This window comes from Ovis aries, chromosome X (assembly GCF_016772045.2).
Source record: "Ovis aries strain OAR_USU_Benz2616 breed Rambouillet chromosome X, ARS-UI_Ramb_v3.0, whole genome shotgun sequence".
NCBI classification, from domain to species: Eukaryota; Metazoa; Chordata; class Mammalia; order Artiodactyla; family Bovidae; genus Ovis; species Ovis aries.
Window position 1 is genome coordinate 94,462,594 of NC_056080.1, and position 27,074 is coordinate 94,489,667.

Genomic DNA, 27,074 nt, shown 5'->3' on the forward strand with positions numbered 1-27,074 from the left:
GATCCTTAAACAACTCAGTAACTTACAACTTACAATCTAGACAGCATATTAAAAAGCAGAGATATTACCAACAGAGGTCTGTCTAGGCAAAGATGGTTTCTCCAGTAGTCATGCATGAATGTGAGAGTTGGACTATAAAGAAAGCCGAGCGCCAAAGAATTGATGCTTTTGAACTGTGGTGTTGGAGAAGACTCTTGAGAGTCCCTTGGATTGCAAGGAGATCCAACCTGTCAACCCTAAAGGAAATCAGTCCTGAATATTCACTGGAAGGACTGATACTGAAGCCAAAACTCCAATACTTTGGCCACCTGATATGAAGAACCAACTCATTGTAAAAGACCCTGATGCTGGGAAAGATTGAGGCAGGAGGAGAAGGGGACAACAGAGGATGAGATGATTGGATGGCATCACCGATGCAAAGGACATGAGTTTGAGTAGGCTCTGTGAGCTGGTGATGGACGGGGAAGCCTGGCGTGCTGCCATCCATGGGGTTACAAAGAGTCAGACATGACTGAGCGACTGAACTGAACTTACAAATAAGTAAGTAAGTGAAAGTTGCTGAGTTGTATCTGACTTTTTATGACCCCATGCACTATGCAGTCCATGGAATTCTCCTGGCCAGAATGCTGGAGTGGGGAGCCTTTCCCTTCTCCAGGGGATCTTTCCAACCCAAGGATCAAACCCAGGTCTCCCACACTGCAGGTGGATTCTTTACCAGCTGAGCCACAAGGGAAGCTCAACTTACAAGCAGCATTTGAAAATGGCACAATGCAACTAAGCAGCTACATTTATCAATGCTTTGATTTTGAGTTATAGGAATGCCTGCTTTCTAGTGGTATTATTCATGTTTATAAAGTTCTGAACTACTAGCAAACAAAAAAAAAAAAGAGGAAGAAGCATTTATGTAATCTCATAAAAGATTTCAATTATGTCCTGACCTCTAATTTTCCATTTATTAGAATGTCAAGAAATGAGATTTATACTGGTTACTGGCAAACCTTAAGGATGTGGAAGCTGATTGGTTAAATGTTGTATTTTGGCCAAACATGGGTTAAACAAGCTACACCCAAGTTTTCAATATATAAATAAGATATTGAGGTAAATATGTGCTTCTCCTAATTGTTTTAAATGTTTCTGAGCACATAATACAGACTGAACTCCACTGAAAATGGAGCGACCTCCCAAAAGATATGTCCACATTGAAATACCTGGAAACTGTGCATGTTACCTTCTTTGGGAAAAAAAAAAAATGGTCTTCTAGATGTAATGAAGTTAAGGATCTTGAGATGAAATCATCTTGGATTATCCATGTGGGCCCAAATCCAATGACAAGTGTCCTCATAAGAAACAGAACAAGAGAAGACACAAACATACAGAGGAAGAGATAATATAAAAACAGAGACAGAGATTGGAGTGATGTTGCCACAGCCAAGGAATGTCTGGAGCCACCAGAAGCTGGAAGATTAAAGGAATCAATTCCTAAGGAGACTCAGAGGGTGTGGCCCTGCAGACACCACGATTTAAGCCTTTGAACCTCCAGAGCTGTGAGGAAATAAATTTCTATTGTTTAAAGCCACCTAATTTGTTATAGCAGCCACTGGAAACTAATACACTAACCAAGTGAATTTTTCAAGTCATTACTTGTAGCGATACTTCACATTAAAGTCTTCACATTCACTCTGTTCTTATTCAGTCCAATTCCTTGAAAGGCTAGCAAGCTTTCATCACCATTGAGCAAAGTTACACTTTTAGCCTTTTTAAAGTTGTAATTCTACTTCAGAAGCCTTTTGAAAATTAATCAATATTTTTAAATTCCAGGAAAAAAAGAGCTGAATTTCCCATTATGAAATCACCACAAAGAAATTACTTATTTCAAACACTTGATTAAACCTTGTTATTTTGGTCTGTTATTGTGGAAACATAAAATGCTATGTCTATAAACAGAGAAAATCCTTACATCAAGTCTTGGTGCAATATGATTTGTGTAGGCTTTGGAAATATTCTCTATTTAATCTGATTAGCTTTTTTTTTTAAATTACTCCAGTTCAGTTAGCTATAGAGTATTTTATATTTAGAAACTGTGCATGTGTGTGCATAGTAGTGGGGTAAGTTGTTTCAATAAACCACTAAGCTATTCAGTTTATATGCTTCTGGTCTAGCTGGGTTTCACATATGATATTATTTACTGTATTTTATGTACATTAGGTAAAGTAACAGGAAAGAGGAAGAAAATTTTTACTGAGCATTACTAACAAATTAAAAAATAAACAGCAAATCTCTCAAGGCTTACTAAACATTAAGCCTCTAATCACATTTGTGCCATAAAACACTTGCCCCAAGGGAAAAAAATGCTGTATTTATAACTCAGATAGTAGAAAACATTTCCCTTGGGAAGAAATACAAATGTAAACTTTATCTGCATAAAAACGTTCAGATTATTATTTCTCTTCAAAACTCCACAAAACATTATGTGACAATTTTTACTTAGAAAAGATACAGCAGATTTATTTGGACTCATTATTTGCTTTGATCTTTCTTAGTTTTGTCAGCCTGGAGTTGTAGAAAGACCACTGAAGCTGATGTTAGAAGACCTAAGTGCTTTTTTCTGCTCTGACACCTTGTGAGCTTAGACTCTCAAAATCTCTGATCCTTAATCCAAAAACATGAAGATAAAAGCATCCATGTTACCTACCTCGAAGTTGTTGCCAGCATCTCTGTTGAAATTTCACTCATCTTTCAGCAGTTGAGACTATCACATCTCCCTATAAAGCAATGGTTCCCACAGCTGCACATCAAATCACCTGAGCAGCTGAATCCACTCCCAGAGATCTTGAATTGACTGGTTTAGTGTGGGGCATGAGTATTAGAACATTCTTAAAGCCCCTCAAGGTGATTTTAATGTACAGCCTTTAGAACCACTGCTGTAGAGCCTTTTTCAATCCATAGAAGCAGAATTCATCCCTATCTTGATGATAAACTTAAGCTAATCAAACTCTAAGTAACTTGCCCAAACAACTGAAATGCTCCCTATCCTCTGCAGAAAATTCTGTCTAGTACCCTCAGGAAATTCACAGCTGATAGGTTACTATCTGAAAAATAGCAATAATAGCTAAAATTTATATGTTACTGTTCCAAGCATTCTACTAGTACTCATATAGTCCTCACAATAACACTACTATTACCCCATTTAGTTGATGAGAAAACTGGGGCAGAGAGAATGAAGTAAATTGTCCACAATCACATAATATGCAAGTTGCTGGGTTGAGATTTGAACCCAAGCCACTCATGAGGCAACACTGAAGCACAGTGGAGTGACTGCTCACTTTTGCTCCTACTGAATGTGTTATCTGTGTAAGGAAAATCACTCTGGTTTGTTCCCACACCTGTTTATGCCTGGTGTATTATTATTCCATAATTTAGTTAAAATATTATATAACCCCCCCAAAAAAAGAGAGTATAAAGAGTTGCTATTTCTATGAAACTGAAATGATTGCTTTAGAAGGGACCTCATTTAAAAAAAAAAAAAAACTGCTGTCAAGTGAAGAGTGGGAGAGGCAAATCTAAAGTATTTGTGAAAAATCATTAAAATCTAGGATTCTGTGCTATGATTGCTTTGTATATTTTTAAAATTTAATTTTATGGTACAGTTTAAAGAAACTGACACTGCAAATCATTAGTAAAATGTCATGAATGTGGTCAAGAAACAGGAGGGAAATCACTCAGCTGACCCATATTCAGGGAAAAGACCTTAGACCTGCATCAAAACATGGGCAAGTGTATAAACTTACATATTTAAATCCTAACAAAAGATTTCAGGCATGTATATAGCATTTCTTATCATCCTCCAATTTAATCCATTTTAAAATAACTGACCAACCACTAATACACATCATGCTGGAGAAAAGTCTAAAGAACTATTACAGAATACTCTATTGTTCGGCATTGTGAACTTCTATTTACAAGTCTGTTTCAATCACCTCATTACGAGTGCCTTGAGAACAGGGATACTGTCTTAATCATCATTTCATGTTCAGGCCTAAAATAGTGCCTGACACAAAAGAGAAATTCAATTAATGAAAAAGTTAATGACATTATATGCATGAAAGTATTTGGAAGCTGGAAAGTCTTATGGAGCTATAGGCTGTGGTTTGACTGGGCACACACCTCAATGTCCCATGGTTTCTCAAGGTATAAATTCAGGAATATAAGCACTTCCAGTATGTTTTTTTCAAGCACTCCCAGTATTAATCAGTAACATTGGTAGAGCTGGGTGTTTAAGCATGAGTCAGAATCAGACAGACCTAGTTTGGATCCTGGCTTTACAACTTACTAGATGGGTTACCCTGGGCAAGATACCTAACTGATCTGTATCTCAGTTTGTTCATTTGTGAAATTGAGATGATTATAAAAATACCTATCAGTTGAGTGTTGATATAGAAATATAGGGCTTTCCAGGTGATGCTAGTAGTAAAGAACCCGCCTGCCAATGCAGGATATGTAAGAAACTCAGGTTTGATCCCTGCGTCAGGAAGATTCCCTGGAGGAGGGCAAGCAACTGACTCCAGTATTCTTGCCTAGAGAATCCATGGACAGAGGAGCCTGGTGGGCTACAGTCCATAGGGTTACAAACAGTAGGATACGACTGAAGTGACTTAGCACAGCACCACACACATAGAAATATAAAACATGTAAATGTCTATCAATCGAGTGTTTATATAATAAGCACTAAGCTAAATTGTTAGATAAAAAAAGAGGAGGTAGATAAGAAAATATACTTACAGTATTTTCTTATTACTGTTAAAAAAATGGAATATCAACACAAGCTTGAATATGCACAAGAATCTTCTAGAAGAATACAAAAGAAACCATTAAAAGTGGCTGTATCTGTGGAGTGGCCCCAGAGAGTAGTAAAAATTTAGAGAGGTAAAGGATTTTGCACAAGAGGGTTGCTAGCAAAAAAATTCTAATGCATTAAAAAAAATGAGAAGAAGAAGAAAATCCAGAGCAGTTAGCTTGGGTCAGCATGCTGCTAGAGTTCTAAGGTGAAAAAGCAATCCAAGCTAAGCCTTACAGCAGGGATGTCAAATTCAGAGCACACAGCCTCTTCTCCCTCCATAGCGTATGAATCAGGATGTTCTTCTCCACTGAGCCTAGGAAAGGCCTCAGGAACATTCTCAAGTCAGTGATCCAGTCATCAACAGACTAGAACTGGCCAATTTCATCAAGGGATGAAAGCTATTTGCCATCCAGAATTAGAGACACAAAATGGGTCAAGAAGATTCTTTAAGGAAAGGAATATCTGGCTTACAGTCACTGAACCTGAAGGAAGAAAAGTAGCTAAGTAAATTAAAAATGGCTTCAAAGAATATAAGAAACTCTTAAATGGAAGATGGTTATTTTTTTTAGCACTAAAAGTTTAGTGCTCAGAGTACCTTCAAGTTCTTCTAAGAAAACCAAAACAGTTACAGCCCCTTTCCTATCTGAAATTAAAATCTCCACAGGAATAGCCATTACAATGAACATTTCCACCTAGTAAGTTGGCGTCACTTTAACACTTTGACAATAAACACATTTTCATGTAAATAGTGATTGCTTCGTCCTCACCATCTTATGAGCTAAATAGTGCAGATTATTCGATTCTACTATGTTGATCAACACTTTTGGCTGCTGAACAAGAAGAAGCTTGCCTGGGATCATATAACAGGCCAGTGGTAGAAATGAAGTAGGATTCAGGGTTCCTGACAATCAAATGGGGTCTCTCTCCCTGAATGTCAACTTAAGGGAAGGTAGCTTGATTGGTGAGCCAGCTAGAGGGGCAAAGAATGAATGGTATGTAGGTTATTATACTAAATGTGATGTATTTTGCATATACAGGCTGATGAATTCTAGGGGTCATCTAGATCTGTTATAATAATTGATCAGGCAGCAAGTATGGGCCAGGCACTGTGCTGAGCACGTTGTGTTTACTGTCTCACTGAAGCTTCCTATTCCTCAGGCCCCAAAATGTGGAGTATCCTCAACTCCATGCTTTCTCTCATACCACACATCTAGTCTGTCAGAAAATCCTGTCACCCCTACCATCAAAATGTACCCAGGGTATGCTTACTTTTCACCCTTTCTGATACTATTCCTCACCATCTCTTGCTCAAATTAAGGCAACCACTTCCTTAATAGCCTCCCTTCCACACTTTCCCTGCCCTAATTTATTCTCAACACAACAGCCAGAGTGATACTTTGGAAACTCAAATAACAGTGTGCCACTACCCTGCTCAAAACTCGGCTATGGCTCCCAATTTCACTTGCCCTCAGAATAAAAGTCGAAGTCTTGACAGGAAGATATAAGGCCTTTATGATCTACCAGACTGCCTTTTTGTGTGGCTTCCTTCCTCCTTCTGGTCTTTTCACTTGCTGTGCTGTCTCCTCAGGATGCTTTTTTCCAAGAATCGCATGGCCTCTCCCCTCACGTCCTCCAGTGTGCTGTGCTTTGTGCTTAGTCACTCAGTCGTGTCCGACTCTTTCCAACCCCATGGACTACAGCCCACAAGGCTCCTCTGTCCATGCGGATCCTCCAGGCAAGAATACTGGAGTGGGCTGCCATGCCCTCCTCCGGGGGATCTTCCCAAACCAGAGATCACACACAGATCTCCCACATTGCAGGCGGATTCCATTTCCTTCTCTGCTCAAATGCTACCTCATCAGAGGAGGCTTCCCTGGTCACTTGAGTTCTTTACATGGCCCTCCTCCCCCAACTCCAATCCTCTTTCCCTTCCCGCTTTTTACCTCACAGGACTTACCCCCTCAGTTCAGTTCAGTCACTCAGTTGTGTCCGACTCTTTGTGACCCCATGAATCGCAGCACGCCAGGCCTCCCTGTCCATCACCAACGCTCGGAGTTCACTCAGACTCGCGTCCATCGAGTCAGTCATGCCATCCAGCCATCTCATCCTCTGTCATCCCTTTCTCCTCCTGTCCCCAATCCCTCCCAGAATCAAAGTCTTTGCCAATGAGTCAACTCATCGCATGAGGTGGCCAAAGTACTGGAGCTTCAGCTTTAGCATCATTCCTTCCAAAGAAATCCCAGGGCTGATCTTTAGAATGGACTGGTTGGATCTCCTTGCAGTCCAAGGGACTCTCAAGAGTCTTCTCCAACACCACAGTTCTAAAGCATCAATTCTTTGTCACTCAGCCTTCTTCACAGTACAACTCTCACATCCATACATAACTACTGGAAAAACCATAGCCTTGACTAGACAGACCTTAGTCGGCAAAGTAATGTCTCTACTTTTGAATATGCTATCTAGGTTGATCATAACTTTTCTTCCAAGGGGTAAGCATCTTTTAATTTCATGGCGGCAATCACCATCTGCAGTGATTTTGGAGAACAAAAAAATAGTCTGACTCTGTTTCCACTGTTTCCCCTTCTATTTCCCATGAAGTGACGGGACCAGAAGCCATGATCTTCGTTTTCTCAATGTTGAGCTTTAAGCCAAGTTTTTCACTCTCCTCTTTCACTTTCATCAAAAGGCTTTTTAGTTCCTCTTCACTTTCTGCCATAAGGGTGGTGTCATCTGCATATCTGAGGTTATTGATATTTCTCCCAGCAATCTTGATTCCAGCTTGTGCTTCCTCCAGCCAAGCATTTCTCATGATGTACTCTGCATATAAGTTAAATAAGCAGGGTGACAATATACAGCCTTGACGCACTCCTTTCCTATTTGGAACCAGTCTGTTGTTCCATGTCCAGTTCTAAATGTTGCTTCCTGACCAGCATACAGATTTCTCAAGAGGCAGGTCAGGTGGTCTGGTATTCCCATCTCTTTCAGAATTTTCCAGAGTTTATTGTGAGCCACACAGTCAAAGGCTTTGGCATAGTCAATAAAGCAGAAGTAGATGTTTTTCTGGAACTCTCTTGCTTTTTCCATGATCCAGCGGATGTTGGCAATTTGATCTCTGGTTCCTCTGCCTTTTCTAAAACCAGCTTGAACATCAGGGAGTTCACGGTTCATGTATTGCTGAATCCTGGCTTGGAGAATTTTGAGCATTACTTTACTAGCATGTGAGATGAGTGCAATTGTGCGGTAGTTTGAGCATTCTTTGGCATTGCCTTTCTTTGGGATTGGAATGAAAACTGACCTTTTCCAGTCCTGTGGCCACTGCTGAGTTTTCCAAATTTGCTGGCATATTGAGTGCAGCACTTTCACAGCATCATCTTTCAGGATTTGAAATAGCTCAACTGGAATTCCATCACCTCCCCTAGCTTTGTTCGTAGTGATGCTTTCTAAGGCCCACTTGACTTCACATTCCAGGATGTCTGGCTCTAGATTAGTGATCACACCATTGTGATTATCCGGGTCATGAAGATTTTTTTGTACAGTTCTTCTGTGTATTCTTGCCACCTCTTCTTAATATCTTCTGCTTCTGTTAGGTCCATACCATTTCTGTCCTTTATTGAGCCCATCTTTGCATGAAATATTCCCTTGGTATCTCCAATTTTCTTGAAGAGATCTCTAGTCTTTCCCAATCTATTGTTTTCCTCTATTTCTTTGCATTGATCGCTGAAGGAGGCTTTCTTTTCTCTTCTTGCTATTCTTTGGAACTCTGCATTCAGATGCTTATATCTTTCCTTTTCTCCTTTGCTTTTCATTTCTCTTCTTCTCACAGCTATTTCTAAGGCCTCCCCAGAGAGTCATTTTGCTTTTTTGCATTGCTTTTCCATGGGGATGGTATTGATCCCTGTCTCTTGTACAATGTCCCGAACCTCATTCCACAGTTCATCAGGCACTCTATCTATCAGATCTAGGCCCTTAAATCTATTTCTCACTTCCACTGTATATTCATAAGGGATTTGATTTAGGTCATACCTGAATGGTCTAGCGGTTTTCCCTACTTTCTTCAATTTGAGTCTGAATTTGGTAATAAGGAGTTCATGATCTGAGCCACAGTCAGCTCCTGGTCTTGTTTTTGTTGACTGTATAGAGCTTCTCCATCTTTGGCTGCAAAGAATATAATCAATCTGATTTCAGTGTTGACCATCTGGTGATGTCCATGTGTAGAGTCTTCTCTTGTGTTGTTGGAAGAGGGTGTTTGCTATGACCAGTGTGTTTTCTTGGCAAAACTCTATTAGTCTTTGCCCTGCTTCATTCTGCATTCCAAGGCCAAATTTGCCTGTTACTCCAGGTGTTTCTTGACTTCCTACTTTTGCATTCCAGTCCCCTATAATGAAAAGGACATCTTTTTGGGGTGTTAGTTCTAAAAGGTCTTGTAAGTCTTCATAAAACCGTTCAACTTCAGCTTCTTCAGTGTTACTGGTTGTGGCATAGACTTGGATTACTGTGATATTGAATGGTTTGCCTTGGAGACGAACAGAGATCATTCTGTCATTTTGAGATTGCATCCAAGTACTGCATTTTGGACTCTTTTGTTGACCATGATGGCTACTCCATTTCTTCTGAGGGATTCCTGCCCATACTAGTGGATATAATGGTCATCTGAGTTAAATTCACCCATTCCAGTCCATTTTAGTTCGCTGATTCCTAGAATGTTGAGGTTCACTCTTGCCATCTCTTGTTTGACCACTTCCAATTTGCCTTGATTCATGGACCTGACATTCCAGGTTCCTATGCAATATTGCTCTTTACAGCATTGGACCTTGCTTCTGTCACCAGCCACATCCACAGCTGGGTATTGTTTTTGCTTTGGCTCCATCCCTTCATTCTTTCTGGAGTTATTTCTCCACTGATCTCCAGTAGCATATTGGGCACCTACCAACCTGGGAGTACCTCTTTCAGTGTCCTATCATTTTGCCTTTTCCTACTGTTCATGGGGTTCTCAAGGCAAGAATACTGAAGTGGCTTGCCATTCCCTTCTCCAGTGGACCACATTCTGTCAGACCTCTCCACCATGACCCGCCCGTCTTGAGTTACCCCACGGGCATGTCTCAGTTTCATGAGTTAGACAAGGCTGTGGTCCTAGTGTGATTAGATTGACTAGTTTCCTGTGAGTATAGTTTCAGTGTGTCTGCCCTCTGATGACCTCTTGTGATACCTACCATCTTACTTGGGTTTCTCTTACCTTGGGTGTGGGGTATCTCTTCACAGCTGCTCCAGCAAAGCGCAGCTGCTGCTCCTTACCTTGGATGAGGGGTGTCTCCTCACTGCCGCCCTTCCTGACCTTCAATGTGGGATGGCTCCACTAGGCCCTCCTGCGCCCAGGCAGCCACCACTCCTTGGACGTGGGGTTGCTCCTCCTGGCCACCGCCCCTGACCTCGGACACGGGGTGGCTCCTCTGGGGCGCCGCCTCTGGCCTTGGACGCGGGGTGGCTCCTCCTGGCTGCCACCCCTGACCTCGGACGTGGGGTAGCTCCTCTCCGCCATTCCTGCACCGTCACAGCCTGGCAATCTCGGCTTCTGCCCCTGACCTCGGACGTGGGGTAGCTCCTCTCGGCCGAGCTTAGAGCGCCGGCTGGTCGCAGCCGCCAGTGCTTAGTGCGCCAGCCGGTTGCAGCCACCTGCGCTTACCCTCTATGATATAGTAAATATTTTCTCAAATATTTTGTTCATTCTGTGTGTTTCCTTATAAGAATGAAGTTCTGTAAAGGAACTACTCTTGTATATCCAGCACCTAAAACAGTGACAGATACAGAGTAGGTTCTCAAGAAGTATTCATTAATACAAAAAAGAGTTGTGTAATTTTAAATTATTCCCATTTTACATATAAGGAAACATAGGGTCACAGAGTTCAAGTGATTTTTGGCAAAGCGTCTGCCTACAATGCGGGAGACCCGGGTTCTATTCCTGAGTTGGGGAGATCCCCTGGAGAAGGAAATGGCAATCCACTCCAGCACTCTTGCCTTGAAAATCCCATGGACGGAGGAGCCTGATAGGCTACAGTCCCTCAGGTCGCAAAGAGTCGGACACGACTGAGTGACTTCACTTCACTCAGTAAGAGAGGAGTCAGGAGTTGAACACAAGTTTTCTAAACACAACATTCTATCTCTTTCTCACCTATTGTAATGAAGAGTTAAATCTTTTTTAAAACATGTTCCATGAGAATCATCAGCTCTAGATGCACTAAAATTTATATGTGGAAAAAAATGTAATACAATCTTATCCCCATGTTGTCACAGCCTATAAAATACTCTTAACAGTAAGAGTTGTATCCTTTCTCAAAATTAAAAAAATATCAAAACATATTTGGGATCTTGCATTTGCCAAGAGCAGCTGATGGTCCTTTCAGCTATCTAAATTGAAAATAGACTTACTATAAACTTGATAGCAAATGAACTAGAAGAAAAGTGAAACAGACGTCTTCTGACCCAGCAAGACATTACATTAATAATATCATTTATATATTTATAAAATTATAACAAAAGTATTATTCTTTGCATTTTATAAGGTTATATTCTTACACATCACTATGACTCCTTTTAGACTGAGGACAAGAGGAGAAGGGAGTACAGAGGACGAGATGGTTGGATGGCGTCACCAACTCAATGGACATGAATTTGAACAAACTCTAGGAGACACTTCCCTGGTGGCTCAGAGGTTAAAGTGTCTGCCTCCAATGCGGGAGACCCGGGTTCGATCCCTGGGTCGGGAAGATCCCCTGGAGAAGGAAATGGCAATCCACTCCAGTATTCTTGCCTGGAGAATCCCATGGATGGAGAAGCCTAGTAGGTTACAGTCCACGGGGTCGCAAAGAGTCGGACACAACTGAGCGACTTCACCTCACTTCACCAAGAGACAGTGAAGGACAGGGAAGCCTGGCATGCTGCAGTCCATGGGGTCACAAAGAATCAGACATGACTTAGCAGCTGAACAACATTTTATAAGTAATAAAATATTTTTAAAGGGGAAAAATTTTACATTTTTTGTACCTTTAATGTCACTTTTTCCTGCTTTTTGAACAAGGAGCCTTGCGTTTTCATTTGCACTGGGTATTGCAAAAGAAATACACAGAGATAATACTTTTAAAAGCTATTCCCTCTTCTGAGTTTGACAGGAAGCCTGCCAGTTTTAGAACTGTGCCATCTTCCCTGACCCCTACTCCATTCCCCTGCCATATACACACAGCTAATAAAGTAACTTAACCTTATCTTATGCATCATTTGATCAGAGCCTAACATTAGCCAGGATCTAATTACCTGATTCATGTTGAAATGCTCTAAATTGATAGTAAACATAGTCTCCATTCCACATAACACATAGGTTTTAATAGGGGTAAAACTGATAACTCTCAAGGGACTTATTCATCTGGATCTCTAGTTCTTAGCACAGGTCCTAGCACAGAAGTAACACTTGATAAATATCTGCTAAACTAAGTGCCTAATAGAGAATGTCAGGACTCCCTAGCAGGGTGTTAGTGGTGCTATTCTTACTCAAAGGTACCTTGGGTGTTTCTTTGCCAGTCCCTCTGAAATGAGGATATGTAGGTCAAAGTACAGAGAAGGCAATGGCACCCCACTCCAGTACTCTTGCCTGGAAAATCCCATGGACAGAAGAGCCTGGAAGGCTGCAGTCCATGGGGTCGCTGAGGGTCGGACATGACTGAAGTGCAACATGACTGAAGAGCAACTTCACTTTCACTTTTCACTTTCATGCATTGGAGAAGGAAATGGCAACCCACTCCAGTGTTCTTGCCTGGAGAATCCCAGGGACAGGGGAGCCTGGTGGGCTGCCGTCTATAGGGTTGCACAGAGTTGGACACAACTGAAGTGACTTAACAGCAGCAGCAGGTCAAAGTAAAATTACTTACTATTGTCTGTGAAGACAGGAACTGCTTGTCTCATTTTCCCTTGGACCTAGAACAGTACCTGGCACTCAACCAACAATTGTGTGATAAATGACTAAGTGGAGTATGTTCAGATCCCTGGTCCAAAGGTCTAACCTGGGCTTTTCTGTGCAGATTGGAGCTTAGTGTAGGAGATAACTTGGGCTTCTAGTCCAAGAACATCTTACCACAAGTAAGGAATGGCCTTCCTTTAAAAAAAAAATGGATATGTCCCTGAATTTCAAGGCAAGAGACCCTAGAGAATTCCCATGATGAAAAGGTGGGCTCAACTGTCAGTCCCAAACTCCATCTTTCTTGTTTTAATTTCCCAACAAGGGTCTCTCATTCTGGTTCTTACCATCATTAGTACCAGACTCCATCATGAAAACATTAGTCTAAGTTCAGACAAGAATCCATTTTGGAGAGCTGAGCAGGATGGCCTATTATTATTCAAGATAAAGATAAGTGTAGATCAAGTCTTAGTTGTGCAGCTGTGTCCAACTCTTTGCAATCCCATGGACTGTAGTCCACTATGCTCCTCCATCCATGGGGTTAACAAGGCAAGAATACTGAAGTGAGTTGCCATTCCCGTCTCCAGGAGATCTCAAGAGTTTTACTAAAGGCCATGAAGATATAAAAATTAAATTAACATGAAAACAAATATAGTAAATATACAAATAGGGAAAAAACAAGATTTCCTAAGTACAGATATTTAATTCTGAGAATGTCAGTAAACAAATCAACTATTAAAATGATATCTTCCTCTTCATATCAGCAATGAGCCTTTTTCCCTTCCAGCACCATGCTTATCTTTCAGCTTTCATGAGCCACATAGTGAATAAAACCTAAGAGCCTTACCCCAACTTTCACCACCAAAAACATGCCAAACCCTTGGGTGCTCTCCAGTCCTTTCTAGAGCTAGAGATCAGCTACATTATTGACTTGGATGCAAAACATTACTACTTTGCAAATCTTTGCTGGATTTTGTGTTTGTCCTAGTTTTAAAGTCCATTCTATCACTCAGATACAATTAATTTTGCTAAAGTCCATTAGCTTTTTCCAAAATTCTATAACAGCCCTTAAAATTTATAGCACTTGAAATACAAATTTATAAAGAAAACAACACATGTATAGAAGTGAGTGTGGATGTCAGAAATAAGATGATTAAGATCATGGTACTTACGGGGTTCCAAGGTATGATGAAACAAATCACTATTATGAATCTCTTCTAATATCCAGAGAGAGAGAGATCTGTGTCTGTGATACTCCATGGCTCACACACACTTTGTTGCATCTCTCATAGAACCAGCACCTGGCACATATCTTCAACAATGGAATGTTCTGCAAAGGTCTCACTGGTTGCTGGTCCTTCTACAGAGGGAAAAAAAAATCATTTTCTGGTGAGCTTTGTATTCAAGATCCAAATCAGACAAGCTAGATTATTTTTCTTCAAAAAATGGTAATTATTTGCTCTGTTGTAAATAAATACATAATGCTATGTCATCAAGGAAACATTTTTGGATCCAGGAGTACATAGTCAAAAGCAATACATTGAAAAAAAATACCCTAAGAAGATATTCATCCCTCCAAGTATGAAAAATGACTATTTTAACAAAAGCTTATGAAATACAATTGCTGTATGGATGAGACACTCCCATGTCAAGTTCCAGCCAGTCACCGACATTTCCAGTGCAATTTTAACAATTCAGAATATATTGGAATAATTTAATAAATTAATACTGTAGCTTTGAAAAGCTTAACCCCATAATCATTCTCCTCTGGAAACACTTCATTCCATCTTATTTTTATAAGCACTTCATATGGAAATATGATATGTTGTTCCTGTTAAGAAAACTACTTTAGCAGGCAATAAATGGATTTATTAAATACTTAGCATGCAGATAGAGGAAAGCTATGTGCCTTGCCGAAGAAGATCTAAAATGGTTATCGGGAGCAAAGTGATACTCACATTTTTAAAAACTATATCAGAAATTGCAGATGCCAGACATATTCACATTAACAGTACAATTCAGTCATGGATTAGATATGGTGCTAGCATTTTAGTGAGGGAATAATTTCAATCATATAAATGTGAGCAAACCTATGAGGATTTAGAAAGGCCAGATAAGGCATAAAATACATCCTGGCTGTGGCAGGGTAACAGAGTCATTCTAGCAAAAGGATATATAATGTAGATTATTCATGACCTAAGAGAAGATATAGTGACACACAGAAGACTCTTACTAATAAAAATGGAGATGATGATACACACAATTATTAAATGCCCAGAGGGTAGCAAGTATGATATTGGAAATATAAAAAGGCCAAGTAGTTCTCTCTCAGCACTACAAAAGAAATATCAGGATGTCCCCAAAGATAGATAAAGCATAAGCCAGTGGGTTTTGTTTTAATAAAAGGTATGGTTGGCAAAGACAATGGAAATTCATGGCCATGTAAGTTAGTGACCAAATTCACTCCTCTGCTATAGCCACAGCCAAACTTAATTTCTCTGTCAAAGAAAAGCAAACAAAAAGGAAATCCTGTAGATTTGGGATGACAACCAAGTTATTCTTTGCTTATATTCTCCTTCAAAATAGCTATGATGGAGGAAACATGAAAATATCAATATGACAGTAAGTTGAAGTTTTAGAGATGGAGATAATTACATTAAAGTGCTTTATAGGTAGTAAAGTACTATATGAAAGATAGTTTCGATTATAATTCAGCCTTGCAACTTCCCATACACTTTCAGATTCCTGCTCTGATTTGAGCCATTTGTTTTTGCATATCTGCTATTTCCTTTCATACTCAAAATGTGAATCATTCCCCGGGTAAACAGAGATTACAAAAAAATAAAGTGACTTGCCTCTGGTTAGGTGAATCTGGGAGTCAAACTCAGATGCACTGATTCCTCATCCAGAAACACAGCTATCAGAGTTCTGCATAGTTCTTAATCAGTCTCTCTCTTCTCACTGAGGCTGTCACCATTTGCTCAAGATAGAAGCCACCTCATGTGAATGTTCTCCCAGAATGTAAACACTAACTTGAGACACCTTTTTCCTTATGTTCCTCTCACAAGTCATTCTGTCCCTTTGAATTAATTTTTTGCACTTATTCCAAATAGTCCAAATTCCTTTTTTAAGAAGAACAATCACTCAATAACTTTGGTTCAGATTCTGTCTTGAAAATCCAGCATCATTTCAGCCAATACAACAAACAGAAACTAGCTGACTTATTGAGATGATGTGCAGTTCATGTTTCTTCCCTGAGGATTCAGAGTTGCTCAAGGTAGAAATCAACGCAAATAAAAATGCCTCGAAGAAAAGGAGCTGTTTGGGAAGGGAGGTTCAAACGAGAGGGGATACATGCATACCTATGGCTGATTCATGTTGAGGTTTGACAGAAAATAATAAAATCCTGTAAAGCAATTATCCTTCAGTAAAAAGTAAATTAATTTCAAAAAAAAAAAAAAGAGACTTGACATCTGCCAAAGATTGAGGAAGAAGGTGGTCTTCTCCCTTCCTCACTTTTTCTTTGATTATGAAAATGTAGCCCTCTCTGTTCTTGGGGCTGCTCTCCCTTGCCTGCCCATTTGAATCTCCCACAAGCTTCCTATGCTAATAAACTTACTCTTCACCTTAAAAAAAGAAAAGAAAAAGAGCTGTTTGACTTTATCAAGCATATGCCATATTAGATAAAACTGTGACTTTAATGATAACAACTGTTAATCATATCATTCCTTCAAGTAATTTAAATGTATCTAATTCAACTTAAATTTTGCTATTGCATGATTTTCCAGTTCCTACATTTCACGTTCAATTTAGTACAAAATATTTGCTATATGCAGATAGGAAAAGAGGTAAATTATCATTTCAAGGCATTTGGATATGTCATTAAACTTTGGAAATATGCTAATTAACATAAAAGACAATTCCCCGAGTAGCTGAAAGTATGAGATATATAGAAATATATCTCCTAGCACTGCTGAGAATAAGACCCAGTAAAGCTTCAAGATTTCTCACAGGTTGGTCTTGGCATTCAGAAACAGCCTGGGGATGAGCAAGTGACAAGTAGGCCATAAGGGAATTTTCTCCTCCTCCACTGAGAGGCAGGAAACTGAACTTCTTGAAAGTTTGTTTATGTTAACAAATTAAATATCTATAATAACAAATCTAAATCATTGACCCCCCTATTCCTTGTTCTTGTTATTGTTACAAAACAACTTCATAAAAGACAGCATAGAGAAATGAGATGCAAACGTAAGCACAGCTTTATCAGATCTTCTAGGGGAAAGTAAAAAAGGAACAGAAGATAAAAGAGGTAGAAAATAAGTCTGAACAATGTCTTGTGGTATGAACTATGAAGTTATAACAAACACCTCAAAATGCTTGTGTCATAACTTGACAGATCATCCAATTGTTTCCTTGTGCTGCTCAAGGTGAGGATCCTGGCTTCTGTCTCCACATGGGCTAAATAGCTTTTACTCACCTCCTAGCTCTCTAACTGTGCCTCTATCCCCAGGTAACTCTCTGACAAAGGTGTGCCTGTGGCCAAAGAGGCTGAGTGATACTGTGAAGCCAACACTTGCCATGAGAAGAGCAATCAGAAGCAAGTTACCCGCTATTTAACCAAATTACTATGGTGGAGCAGAGCCTACAGAAAACTGTTCTTCCCTAAGATCTCTTAGAAAGATGCTGGAGGAGATAACATAAGTTTGAAGCAACAAGAGTGGAACCTCAAAAAGACTCTTGGCGCAATTGGATTTCAGAGAAGAAAAAGATCAGAGCATGCCAGACTCATCAAGAAAGTCCACATGGAGAACAAGGGTATTGAGTTGTATCTTAAAGGCTGGGTAGGACTTGACTGGGTAGAGAATAACAGTATCCATGGCTTGAAAATGTATTCTGTGCCAGGCACTGACTTAGGTCCATGATATATTGATATATCATCTCACTGACTTCTTCCATAGAGGAGGTTTTATTACCCCCATGCACAAAACAGAAAACAGGCTCAGGAAGACTGACTTTCCCAAGGTCAGACTGCTAGAAAGTGTCCTCAGGAGAATGTCATAACTTACAAGGTTTTGCATAGCTGACCCCTGTTTGTCTTTCCAACCTCATCTCATACCACTCACCTGCTCATTCAACACACTCCAACCATGAATGAACCAGTCTCTTTCATCTCAGGATGTTCACATTTTGTGTTCTCTCTGCTTGCCCAAATCTGCCCTTTTTTCCCTGCAAACCTTTTATGAATAGAGCAGATTTTTTAAAGTTACATATTTAAAAAGGCATTCTCTGAATGCTGATCTCAATTAGGTTCCTAATTAGACTCCCTTACAGACATACTACTCATAGCACTTATCATAGTTTCTATCTAAATAATTATACACATGTTGTATTAGGTAACAATTCTCCAGGTTGGCAAACTAAAATTTCAGGTAACAGTTGGTAATGGGGTCTTGAATCTAAATTCTGCAGTCTGGAAACAAGACAAACTGTTTATGCTGCAGTCTTGTGGATAATTCCTTCTCCTTTGGGACACACCAGTCTTTGCTCTTGTAAGGCCTTCAACTGATTGGATGAGCTCTCCCCCGAACATACACACACAGTATGGAGGGCATTTTGCTTTGCTCAAAGTGTACTGAGTGAAATGTTAATCACATCTTTAAAAAATAGTTTCAGAGCAACATCTTGACTGGCATTTGACCAAACAATGATACACCACAGCCTAGCTAAGCTGATAAAATTAACCATCATACATTTAAGGACTATTTAAGGACTATTTTCCCTACTTGACTATAAACTCTAGGAGGGCAGAGACTTGGTCCATTTTTTTACAGCTGTATCCACAGTGCATAGAATAGCAGCTGGCAAATAATGTTTGCTCAAAATTATTTACTGCTGGATGAAAGGAATATCTGCCAGGTCTTGGTGGTAGGTTGATCTAGCACTGGCAGAAAATGTAAAATAGGAAACAGTAACTGACTACAGGACAGTAAGCATTTCTAGCCAGTAAGGTTTAATTCAGTTTAACCAACAATTATGAACTGGTTTCCATCAACTCGAAACTATCCTGGGTATACGTGCTGCTTGCTAATTCGCTTCAGCCACATCCAAATCTTTGTAAACCTATGAACTGCAGCCCACCAGGTTCTTCTGTCCATGGGATTCTCCAGGCAAGAATACTGGAGTGGATTGCTATGTCCTCCCCCAGGGGATCTTCCCGACCCACGGATCAAACCCACATCTCTTACGTCTACCCACACTGGCGGGTCAGTTCTTTACCACAAGCGCCACCTGGGAAGCCCATCCTAGGTATACAGGAGATACCAAAATGAATATAATAAGAGTCATACAAAGGTCACGGTACAAAGGTGTTTGTTGCAGAAGTATTTACAACATCAAAATTTGAAAACAATCTTTATCTCCAACAGTAGTTAACTGAATGGACAGTTATTGGTGTTGGACTGAGCTCTGATAGCTAGGTTTGAAGAGTTTATGTCCAGTAACATTTTCCACTATTGTTGTTGTTCAGTTGCTCAGTCGTGTCTGACTCTTTGTGACCCCATGGACTGCAGCATGCCAGGTCTCCATGTCCTTCACCATCTCCTGGAGTTTGCTCAAACTCATGTCCATTGAGTTGGTGATGCTGTCCAACTGTCTCATCCATTTCATCCCCTTCTCCTCCTGCCTTCAATCTTTCCCAGCATCAGGGTATTTTCCAATGAGTCAGCTCTTCGTATCAGGTAGCCAAAGTATATGGACTGATAATACTCAATCATTTATATACAAAACTGTTATATAAAAAATAAGTGTTGTGAAGCAGCACCGGATGGCAGTTCTAGTAGACCTTTATATCACTGTTCTTTGCTAGCCTGGCTTCACTTACAGAGGCAAGATGCTCCAACAAGGTGTCCCATCTTTAGATATTGAGTATCTACTATATGCCTGTCACTATTCTAGGTCAGACTGTAAAGTGTCTGTCTACAATGAAAGAGACCTGGGTTCGATCCCTGTGTTGGGAAGATCCCCTGGAGAAGGAAATGGCAATCCACTCCAGTACTATTGCCTGGAAAATCCAATGGACAGAGGAGCCTGGTAGGCTACAGTCCATGGGGTCGCAAAGAGTTGGAAACGACTGAGTGACTTCACTTCACTTCATCATTCTAGGTCTTAGAGATACAGTGATGAGCAAAACAGGCAAATAACCAAGCACTTATGGAGCTTGCAGTCTACAAATAGTAGACAAGTAATCGACACTAATAAGAGAAAGCAGATAAAGGAAAGACAAAGTGTCTTTGGGCATTAACATATTAGATAAGAACTCCAAGGAAGGCATCACAGAAGGTGACAATAAAGTAAAAATTTTAAGAGGTGAGGGAGAAGCTCTTTGTAAATCTGGAAGAAGAGAATTCCATGCAGAGGGAAGAGCATGTCCAAAGACCTGAGATGGGAGTTGTCCTGGCATGTCAGAGTTTGGAGCAGAGTGAGAAACAGGGAGAGTAACAAGGGATGAGATGAAATATGCAATGGTAGGGATAAGGGAGAGATTAGGGATAGATGCAGTATCATGTGTGAATGTGAGAAAAGACAAATTTGGAGCATGTTTTTTCAAGTATAAGATGGGTTCAGTTCAGTTTAGTGGCTGTCCTGTTCAAATCTTTCCAACCCCATGAATTGCAGCATTCCAGGACTCCCTGTTCATTATCAAACTCAAGTTCACTCAAACTCATGTCCATCGAGTCAGTGATGCCATCCAGCCATCTCATTCTCTGTCATCCCCTTCTCCTCCTGCCCCAATCTCTCCCAGCATCAAAGTCTTTTCTAACGAGTCAGCTCTTCGCACGAGGTGGCCAAAGTATAGGAGTTTCAGCTTTAGCATCATTCCTTCCAAAGAACATCTAGGACTGATCTCTTTTAGAATGGACTGGTTGGATCTCCTTGCAGTCCAAGGGACTCTCAAGAGTCTTCTCCAACACCACAGTTCAAAAGCACCAATTCTTCAGTGCTCAGCTTTCTTCACAGTCCAACTCTCACATCCATACATGACCACAGGAAAAACCATAGCCTTGACTAGACGGTCCTTTGTTGGCAAAGTAATGTCTCTATTTTGAATATGCTATCTAGGTTGGTCATAACTTTTCTTCCAAGGAGTAACCGTCTTTTAATTTCAGGGCTGCAGTCACCACCTGCAGTCATTTTGGAGCCCCCAAAAATAAAGTCTGAAACTGTTTCCACTGTTTCCCCATCTATCTCCCATGAAGTGATGGGACCAGATGCCATGATCTTCGTTTTCTGAATGTTGAGCTTTAAGCCCACTTTTGCACTCTCCTCTTTCACTTTCATCAAGAGGCTTTTTAGTTCCTCTTCACTTTCTGCCATAAGGGTGGTGTCATCTGCATATCTGAGGTTATTGATATTTATCCTGGCAATCTTGTTTTCAGCTTATGATTCTTCCAGCCAAGCATTTCTCATGATGTACTCTGCATACAAGTTAAATAAGCAGGGTGACAATATACAGCCTTGACGCACTCCTTTCCTATTTGGAACTAGTCTGTTGTTCCATGTCCAGTTCTAACTGTTGCTTCCTGACCTGCATACAGGTATCTCAAGAGGCAAGTCAGGTGATCTGGTATTCCCATCTCTTTCAGAATTTTCCACAGTTTATTGTGATCCACACAAAGTCTTTCGCATTGTCAATAAAGCAGAAGTAGATGTTTTTCTGGAACTCTCTTCTTTCTCCATGATCCAGCAGATATTGGTAATTTGATCTCTGGTTCCTCTGCCTTTTCTAAAACCAGCTTGAACATCTGGAAGTTCACAGTTCACGTATGGCTGAAGCCTGGCTTGGAAAATTTTGAGCATTACTAGTGTGTGAGATGAGTGCAATTGTGTGGTAGTTTGAGCATTCTTTGGCATTGCCTTTCTTTGGGATTGGGATGAAAACTGACCTTTTCCAGTCCTGTGGCCACTGCTGAGTTTTCCTAATTTGCTGGCATATTGAGTGCAGCACTTTCACAGCATCATCTTTCAGGATTTGATATAGCTCAACTGGAATTCCATCACCTCCACTAGCTTTGTTTGTAGTGATGCTTCCTGAGGCCCACTTGACTTCAAACTTCAGAGCAGGATGTCTGGCTCTAGGTGAGTGATCACACCATCGTGATTATCTGGGCAGTGAAGATCTTTTTCGTACAGTACTTCTGTGTATTCTTGCCACCTCTTCTTAATATCTTCTGCTTCTGTTAGGTCCATACCATTTCTGTCCTTTATCGAGCCCATCTTTGCATGAAATGTTCCCTTGGTATCTCTAATTTTCTTGAAGAGATCTCTAGTCTTTCCCATTCTGTATTTTTCCTCTATTTCTTTGCACTGATCTTTGAGGAAGGCTTTCTTATCTCTTCTTGCTATTCTTTGGAACTCTGCATTCAGATGCTTATATCTTTCCTTTTCTCCTTTGCTTTTCCTTCTCTTCTTTTCACTGCTATTTGTAAGGCCTCCCCAGACAGCCATTTTGCTTTTTTCCTTTTCTTTTCCATGGGGATGGTCTTGATCCCTGGCTCCTGTACAATGTCACGAACCTCATTCCATAGCTCATCAGGCACTCTATCAAATCTAGGCCCTTAAATCTATTTCTCACTTCCACTGTATAGTCATAAGGGATTTGATTTAGGGCATACCTGAATGGTCTAGTGTTTTTCCCTACTTTCTTCAATTTCAGTCTGAATTTGGCAATAAGGACTTCATGATCTGAGCCACAGTCAGCTCCTGGTCTTGTATTTTGCTGACTGTATAGAGCTTCTCCATCTTTGGCTGTAAAGAATATAATCAATCTGATTTCGGTGTTGACCATCTGGTGATGTCCATGTGTAGAGTCTTCTCTTGTGTTGTTGGAAGAGGGTCTTTGCTATGACCAGTGCATTTTCTTGGCAAAACTCTATTAGCCTTTGCCCTGCTTCATTCTGAATTCCAAGGCCAAATTTTCCTGTTACTCCAGGTGTTTCTTGACTTCCTCCTTTTGCATTCCAGTCCCCTATAATGAAAAGGATATCTTTTTTGGGTGTTAGTTCTAAAAGGTCTTGTAGGTCTTCATAGAACCATTCAACTTCAGCTTCTTCAGTGTTACTGGTTGGGCCATAGGCTTGGATTACCGTGATACTGAATGGTTTGCCTTGGAAATGAATAGAGATCATTTCGTCATTTTTGAGATTGCATCCAAGTACTGCATTTCAGAATCTTTTGTTGACCATGATGGCTACTCCATTTCTTCTGAGGGATTCCTGCCCACAGTAGTAGATATAGTGGTCATCTGAGTTAAATTCACCCATTCCAGTCCATTTTAGTTCACTGATTCCTAGAATGTCGACGTTTATTCTTGCCATCTCCTGTTTGACCACTTCCAATTTGCCTTGATTCATGGACCTAAGATTCCAGGTTCCTATGCAATATTGCTCTTTACAGCATCAGACCTTGCTTCTATCACCAGTCACATCCACAGCTGGGTATTGTTTTTGCTTTGGCTCCATCCCTTCATTCTTTCTGGAGTTATTTCTCCACTGATCTCCAGTAGCATATTGGGCACCTACCAACCTGGGGAGTTCCTCTTTCAGTATCCTTTCATTTTGCCTTTTCATACTGTTCATGGGGTTCTCAAGTCAAGAATACTGAAGTGGTTTGGCATTCCTTTCTCCAGTGGACCACATTCTGTCAGACCTCTCCACCATGACCTGCCCGTCTTGGGTGGCCCCGCACGGCATGGCTTAGTCTCATTGAGTTAGACAAGGCTGTGGTCCGTGTGATTAAACTGACTAGTTTTCTGTGATTATGGTTTCAGTGTGTCTGCCCTCTGATGCCTTCTCGCCACACCTACCGTCTTACTTGGGTTTCTCTTACCTTGGACGTGGGGTATCTCTTCATGGCTGCTCCAACAAAGTGCAGCCATTGCTCCTTACGTTGGACAAGGGGTATCTCTTTACTGCTGCCCCTCCTGACCTTGAATGTGGAGTAGCTCCTTCAGCCCTCCTGTGCCTGCGCAGCCACTGCTCCTTGGACATGGGATTGCTCCTCTCGGCTGCTGCCCCTGACCTTGCGTGTGAGGTAGTTCCTCCTCACCACTGCCCCTGACCTCAGACATGGGTAGCTCCTAAGATGGGTAGCGAATATTAAATCCAAATATAATTTTTATACCTACTAAACACAAAGGAAGACCTTCTCCCTGCAAGCAGTGTATGTAGAACCTATTCAAACTTGCAAACCTTAGTAATTAGCTGTATAACATTTTAAACCAGACTATAAAAACTTGGACAATTCTTGTAGTGAAACATCATTTTAATATCCACACCTAAACATATCCCATCAAAACTGGCATGTCTATCAATCAATGTGATACACCATATTAACAAATTGAAAGATAAAAACCATACAATAGTCTCAGTGGATGCAGAGAAATCTTTTGACAAAATTCAGCACTCATCTATGGTTTAAAAAAAAAAAAACTTTTCAAAAAATGGGCATAAAAAGAACCTACCTCAACATAATAAAGGCCATATACAACAAACCCGCAGCAAAGATTATCCTCAATGGTGGAAAACTGAAAGCATCCCTGTAGGATCAGGAACAAGACATGAGTACCCACTCTCACCACTATTATTCAACATAGTTTTAGAAGTCCTAATTACAGTGATCAGGGGAGAAAAAGAAATAAGAGGAATCCAGATTGGAAAAAAAGAAGTAAAACTCTCACTGTTTGCAGATGAGATGATGCTATACACAGAAAACCCTAAAGATACTATCACAAAATTACTGGAGCTAATCAGTGAATTTACTAAAGTCAGAAGATACAAAGTCAATATACAGAAATCACTTGCATACATATACCCTAACAACAAAAAATCAGAAAGAGAAATTAAGGAATCAACCCCATTTACCATTGCAACAAAAAGAATGAAATACCTATGAATAAACCTACCTAAGGAGACAAAAAAACTGTATACAGAAAACTGTAAGACACTGATTAAAGAAATCAAAGATGGCATAAACAGATGGAGAGACATTGCATGCTCCTGGGTTGGAAGAATCAATACTGTGAAAATTATTGTACTACCAAATGCAATCTACAGATTCAGTGCAATCCCTATCAAATTACTAATGGCGTTTTTCACAGAACTAGAACAAAAAATTTCACAATTTACATGAAAGCACAGAAGACCCCAAATGGCCAAGGCAGTCCTGAGAAAGAAGAATGGAGCTGGAGCAATCAATCTTCCTGACTTCAGACTGTACTGGAGGGCTGCAGTCATCAGGACAGTATGGTATTGGCACAAAAACAGAAATATAGACCGATAGAACAAGATAGAAGCCCCAGAGATAAACCAATGCTCCTATGGGTGCCTTATCTTTGATGGAGGAGGCAAGAATATGCAATGGGGAAGGGATAGTCTCTTCAGTGGGTGGTGCTGGGAGAACTGGACAGCTGCATGTAAAAGAATGAAATTAGAATATTTTCTGATACCATACACAAAGATAAACTCAAAATGGATTGAAGACCTAAATGTAAGACCAGAAACTACAAAACTATTAGAGGAAAACATAGACAGAATACTGTATGACATAAATCATAGCAAGATCCTCTATGACCTGCCTCCCAGAGTAATGGAAATAAAAAACAAAAATAAACAAGTGGAAACTAATTAATCTTAAAAGCTTTTGCACAGCAAAGGAAACTATAAACAAGGTGAACATGGACTTCTAGATTGCTTCCATTGCAACCCAGAATAAGAGAAAATAATGGCAAATGAAACAACTGACAAAGGATAAATTTCTAAAACATATAAGCAGCTCATACAACTCAATATCAGAAAAACAAACAACCCAATCAAAAAGTGGGCAAAAGACCTAAACAGACATTTCTCCAAAGAAGACAAACAGATGGCTAATAAACACATGAAAAGATGCTCAACATTGCTCATTATTAGAGAAATGCAAATGAAAGTTACAATGAGATATCACCTCATACCTGTCAGAATGGCCATCATCAAAAAATCTACAAACAATAAATCCTGGAGAAGGTGTGGAGAAAAGGGAACCCTCTTGCACTGCTGATGGGAATGTAAATTGATAACAGCCACTATGGAAGACAGTATGGAGATTCCTTAAAAGAAAAGAAAAAAAAAAGCTAGGAATAAAAGCTAGGTCACCATATGATCCAGCAATCCCACTACTAGGCATACACCCTGAAGGAAACCACAACTGAAAAAGACACATGCACCCCAATGTTCATTGCAGCTCTATTTTCAATAGCTAGAACATGGGACCAATCTAAATGTCCATTGACAGGTAAATGGATAAAGAAGCTGTAGTATATATATGCAATGGAATATTACTCAGTCTTAAAAAAGAATGCATTTGAGTCAGTTCTAATAAGGTGGATGAACCTAAAGTCTATTATACAGAGTGAAGTAAGTCAGAAAGAGAAAAAAATACTGTATATTAACACATATTTATGGAATCTAGAGAGATGGTGCTGATGAACCTATTTGCAGTGCAGCAATGGAGATGCAGACATAGAGAACAGACTTATGGACATGGGGGTAGGGGAAGGAGGGAGAAGGTGGGACAAATGGAGAGAGTAACATGGAAACATATACACTACAGTATGTAAAATAGATAGCCAGCAGGAATTTGCTATATGACTCAGGAAACTCAAACCATGGCTCTGTAACAACCTAGAAAGGTGGGAGGGAAGGTCAAGAGGGAGGGGACATATGTACACTTATGGTTGATTCATGTTGATGTAAGGCAGAAACCAATTGTAAACAATATTGTAAAGCAATCATGCTTCAATTATAAATAAATCAAATTTTTTAAAAAATAAAAAATCAAATTTTTAAAAAGACTGACATGCACCTCTTCCTGCCCAAGTGTTGTGGAAGAAATTTAGCTTATCTTTATATTTTTCATAACTGGACCCATTGAAATTGAGAAAGAATATTAATTTGTGTTGCTGGATAAAGTGCTTTAAATAGCTAAAATCAAGGAGTTCATAATATAGTCTTACTTCCAATAAGGAGACTCTAAATTAAGCCCAATGAGAATACTATGAATGGATAGGAGAGCCTTCCTTATTCATATATGCTATGAATGTCACCAGAACTACATCACCAGTTTTACTCTCCATTTTGTGATGATCTGTTAATAGCAAGACCTTTAGTTGCCTATGATTCCCCTTAGATAAATGCAAGTGAAAAAGAGGCCAGTCTTACACATCTATAACTGGGGTGAAGGATCAGCTCCAAGAAAGTTATT

At 40.1% G+C, this 27,074-nt stretch overlaps 1 protein-coding gene across 6 annotated transcripts in view; it reads right to left on the minus strand.

The window, feature by feature from the left end:
• The window catches only part of LOC132658832 (craniofacial development protein 2-like), a 58,725-nt gene that overhangs the window by 21,941 nt on the left and 9,710 nt on the right, over positions 1-27,074 (minus strand). For 5 of the 6 annotated variants that reach the window (XR_009598902.1, XR_009598901.1, XR_009598903.1 and 2 more), the window contains exon 2: positions 13,952-14,139. The gene's annotated coding sequence lies outside the window, so the exon portion shown is untranslated. Of the gene's footprint in view, positions 1-13,951; positions 14,140-17,902; positions 18,312-27,074 lie in introns of those variants that run through there. The other variant, XM_060408248.1, reaches the window with a different exon arrangement.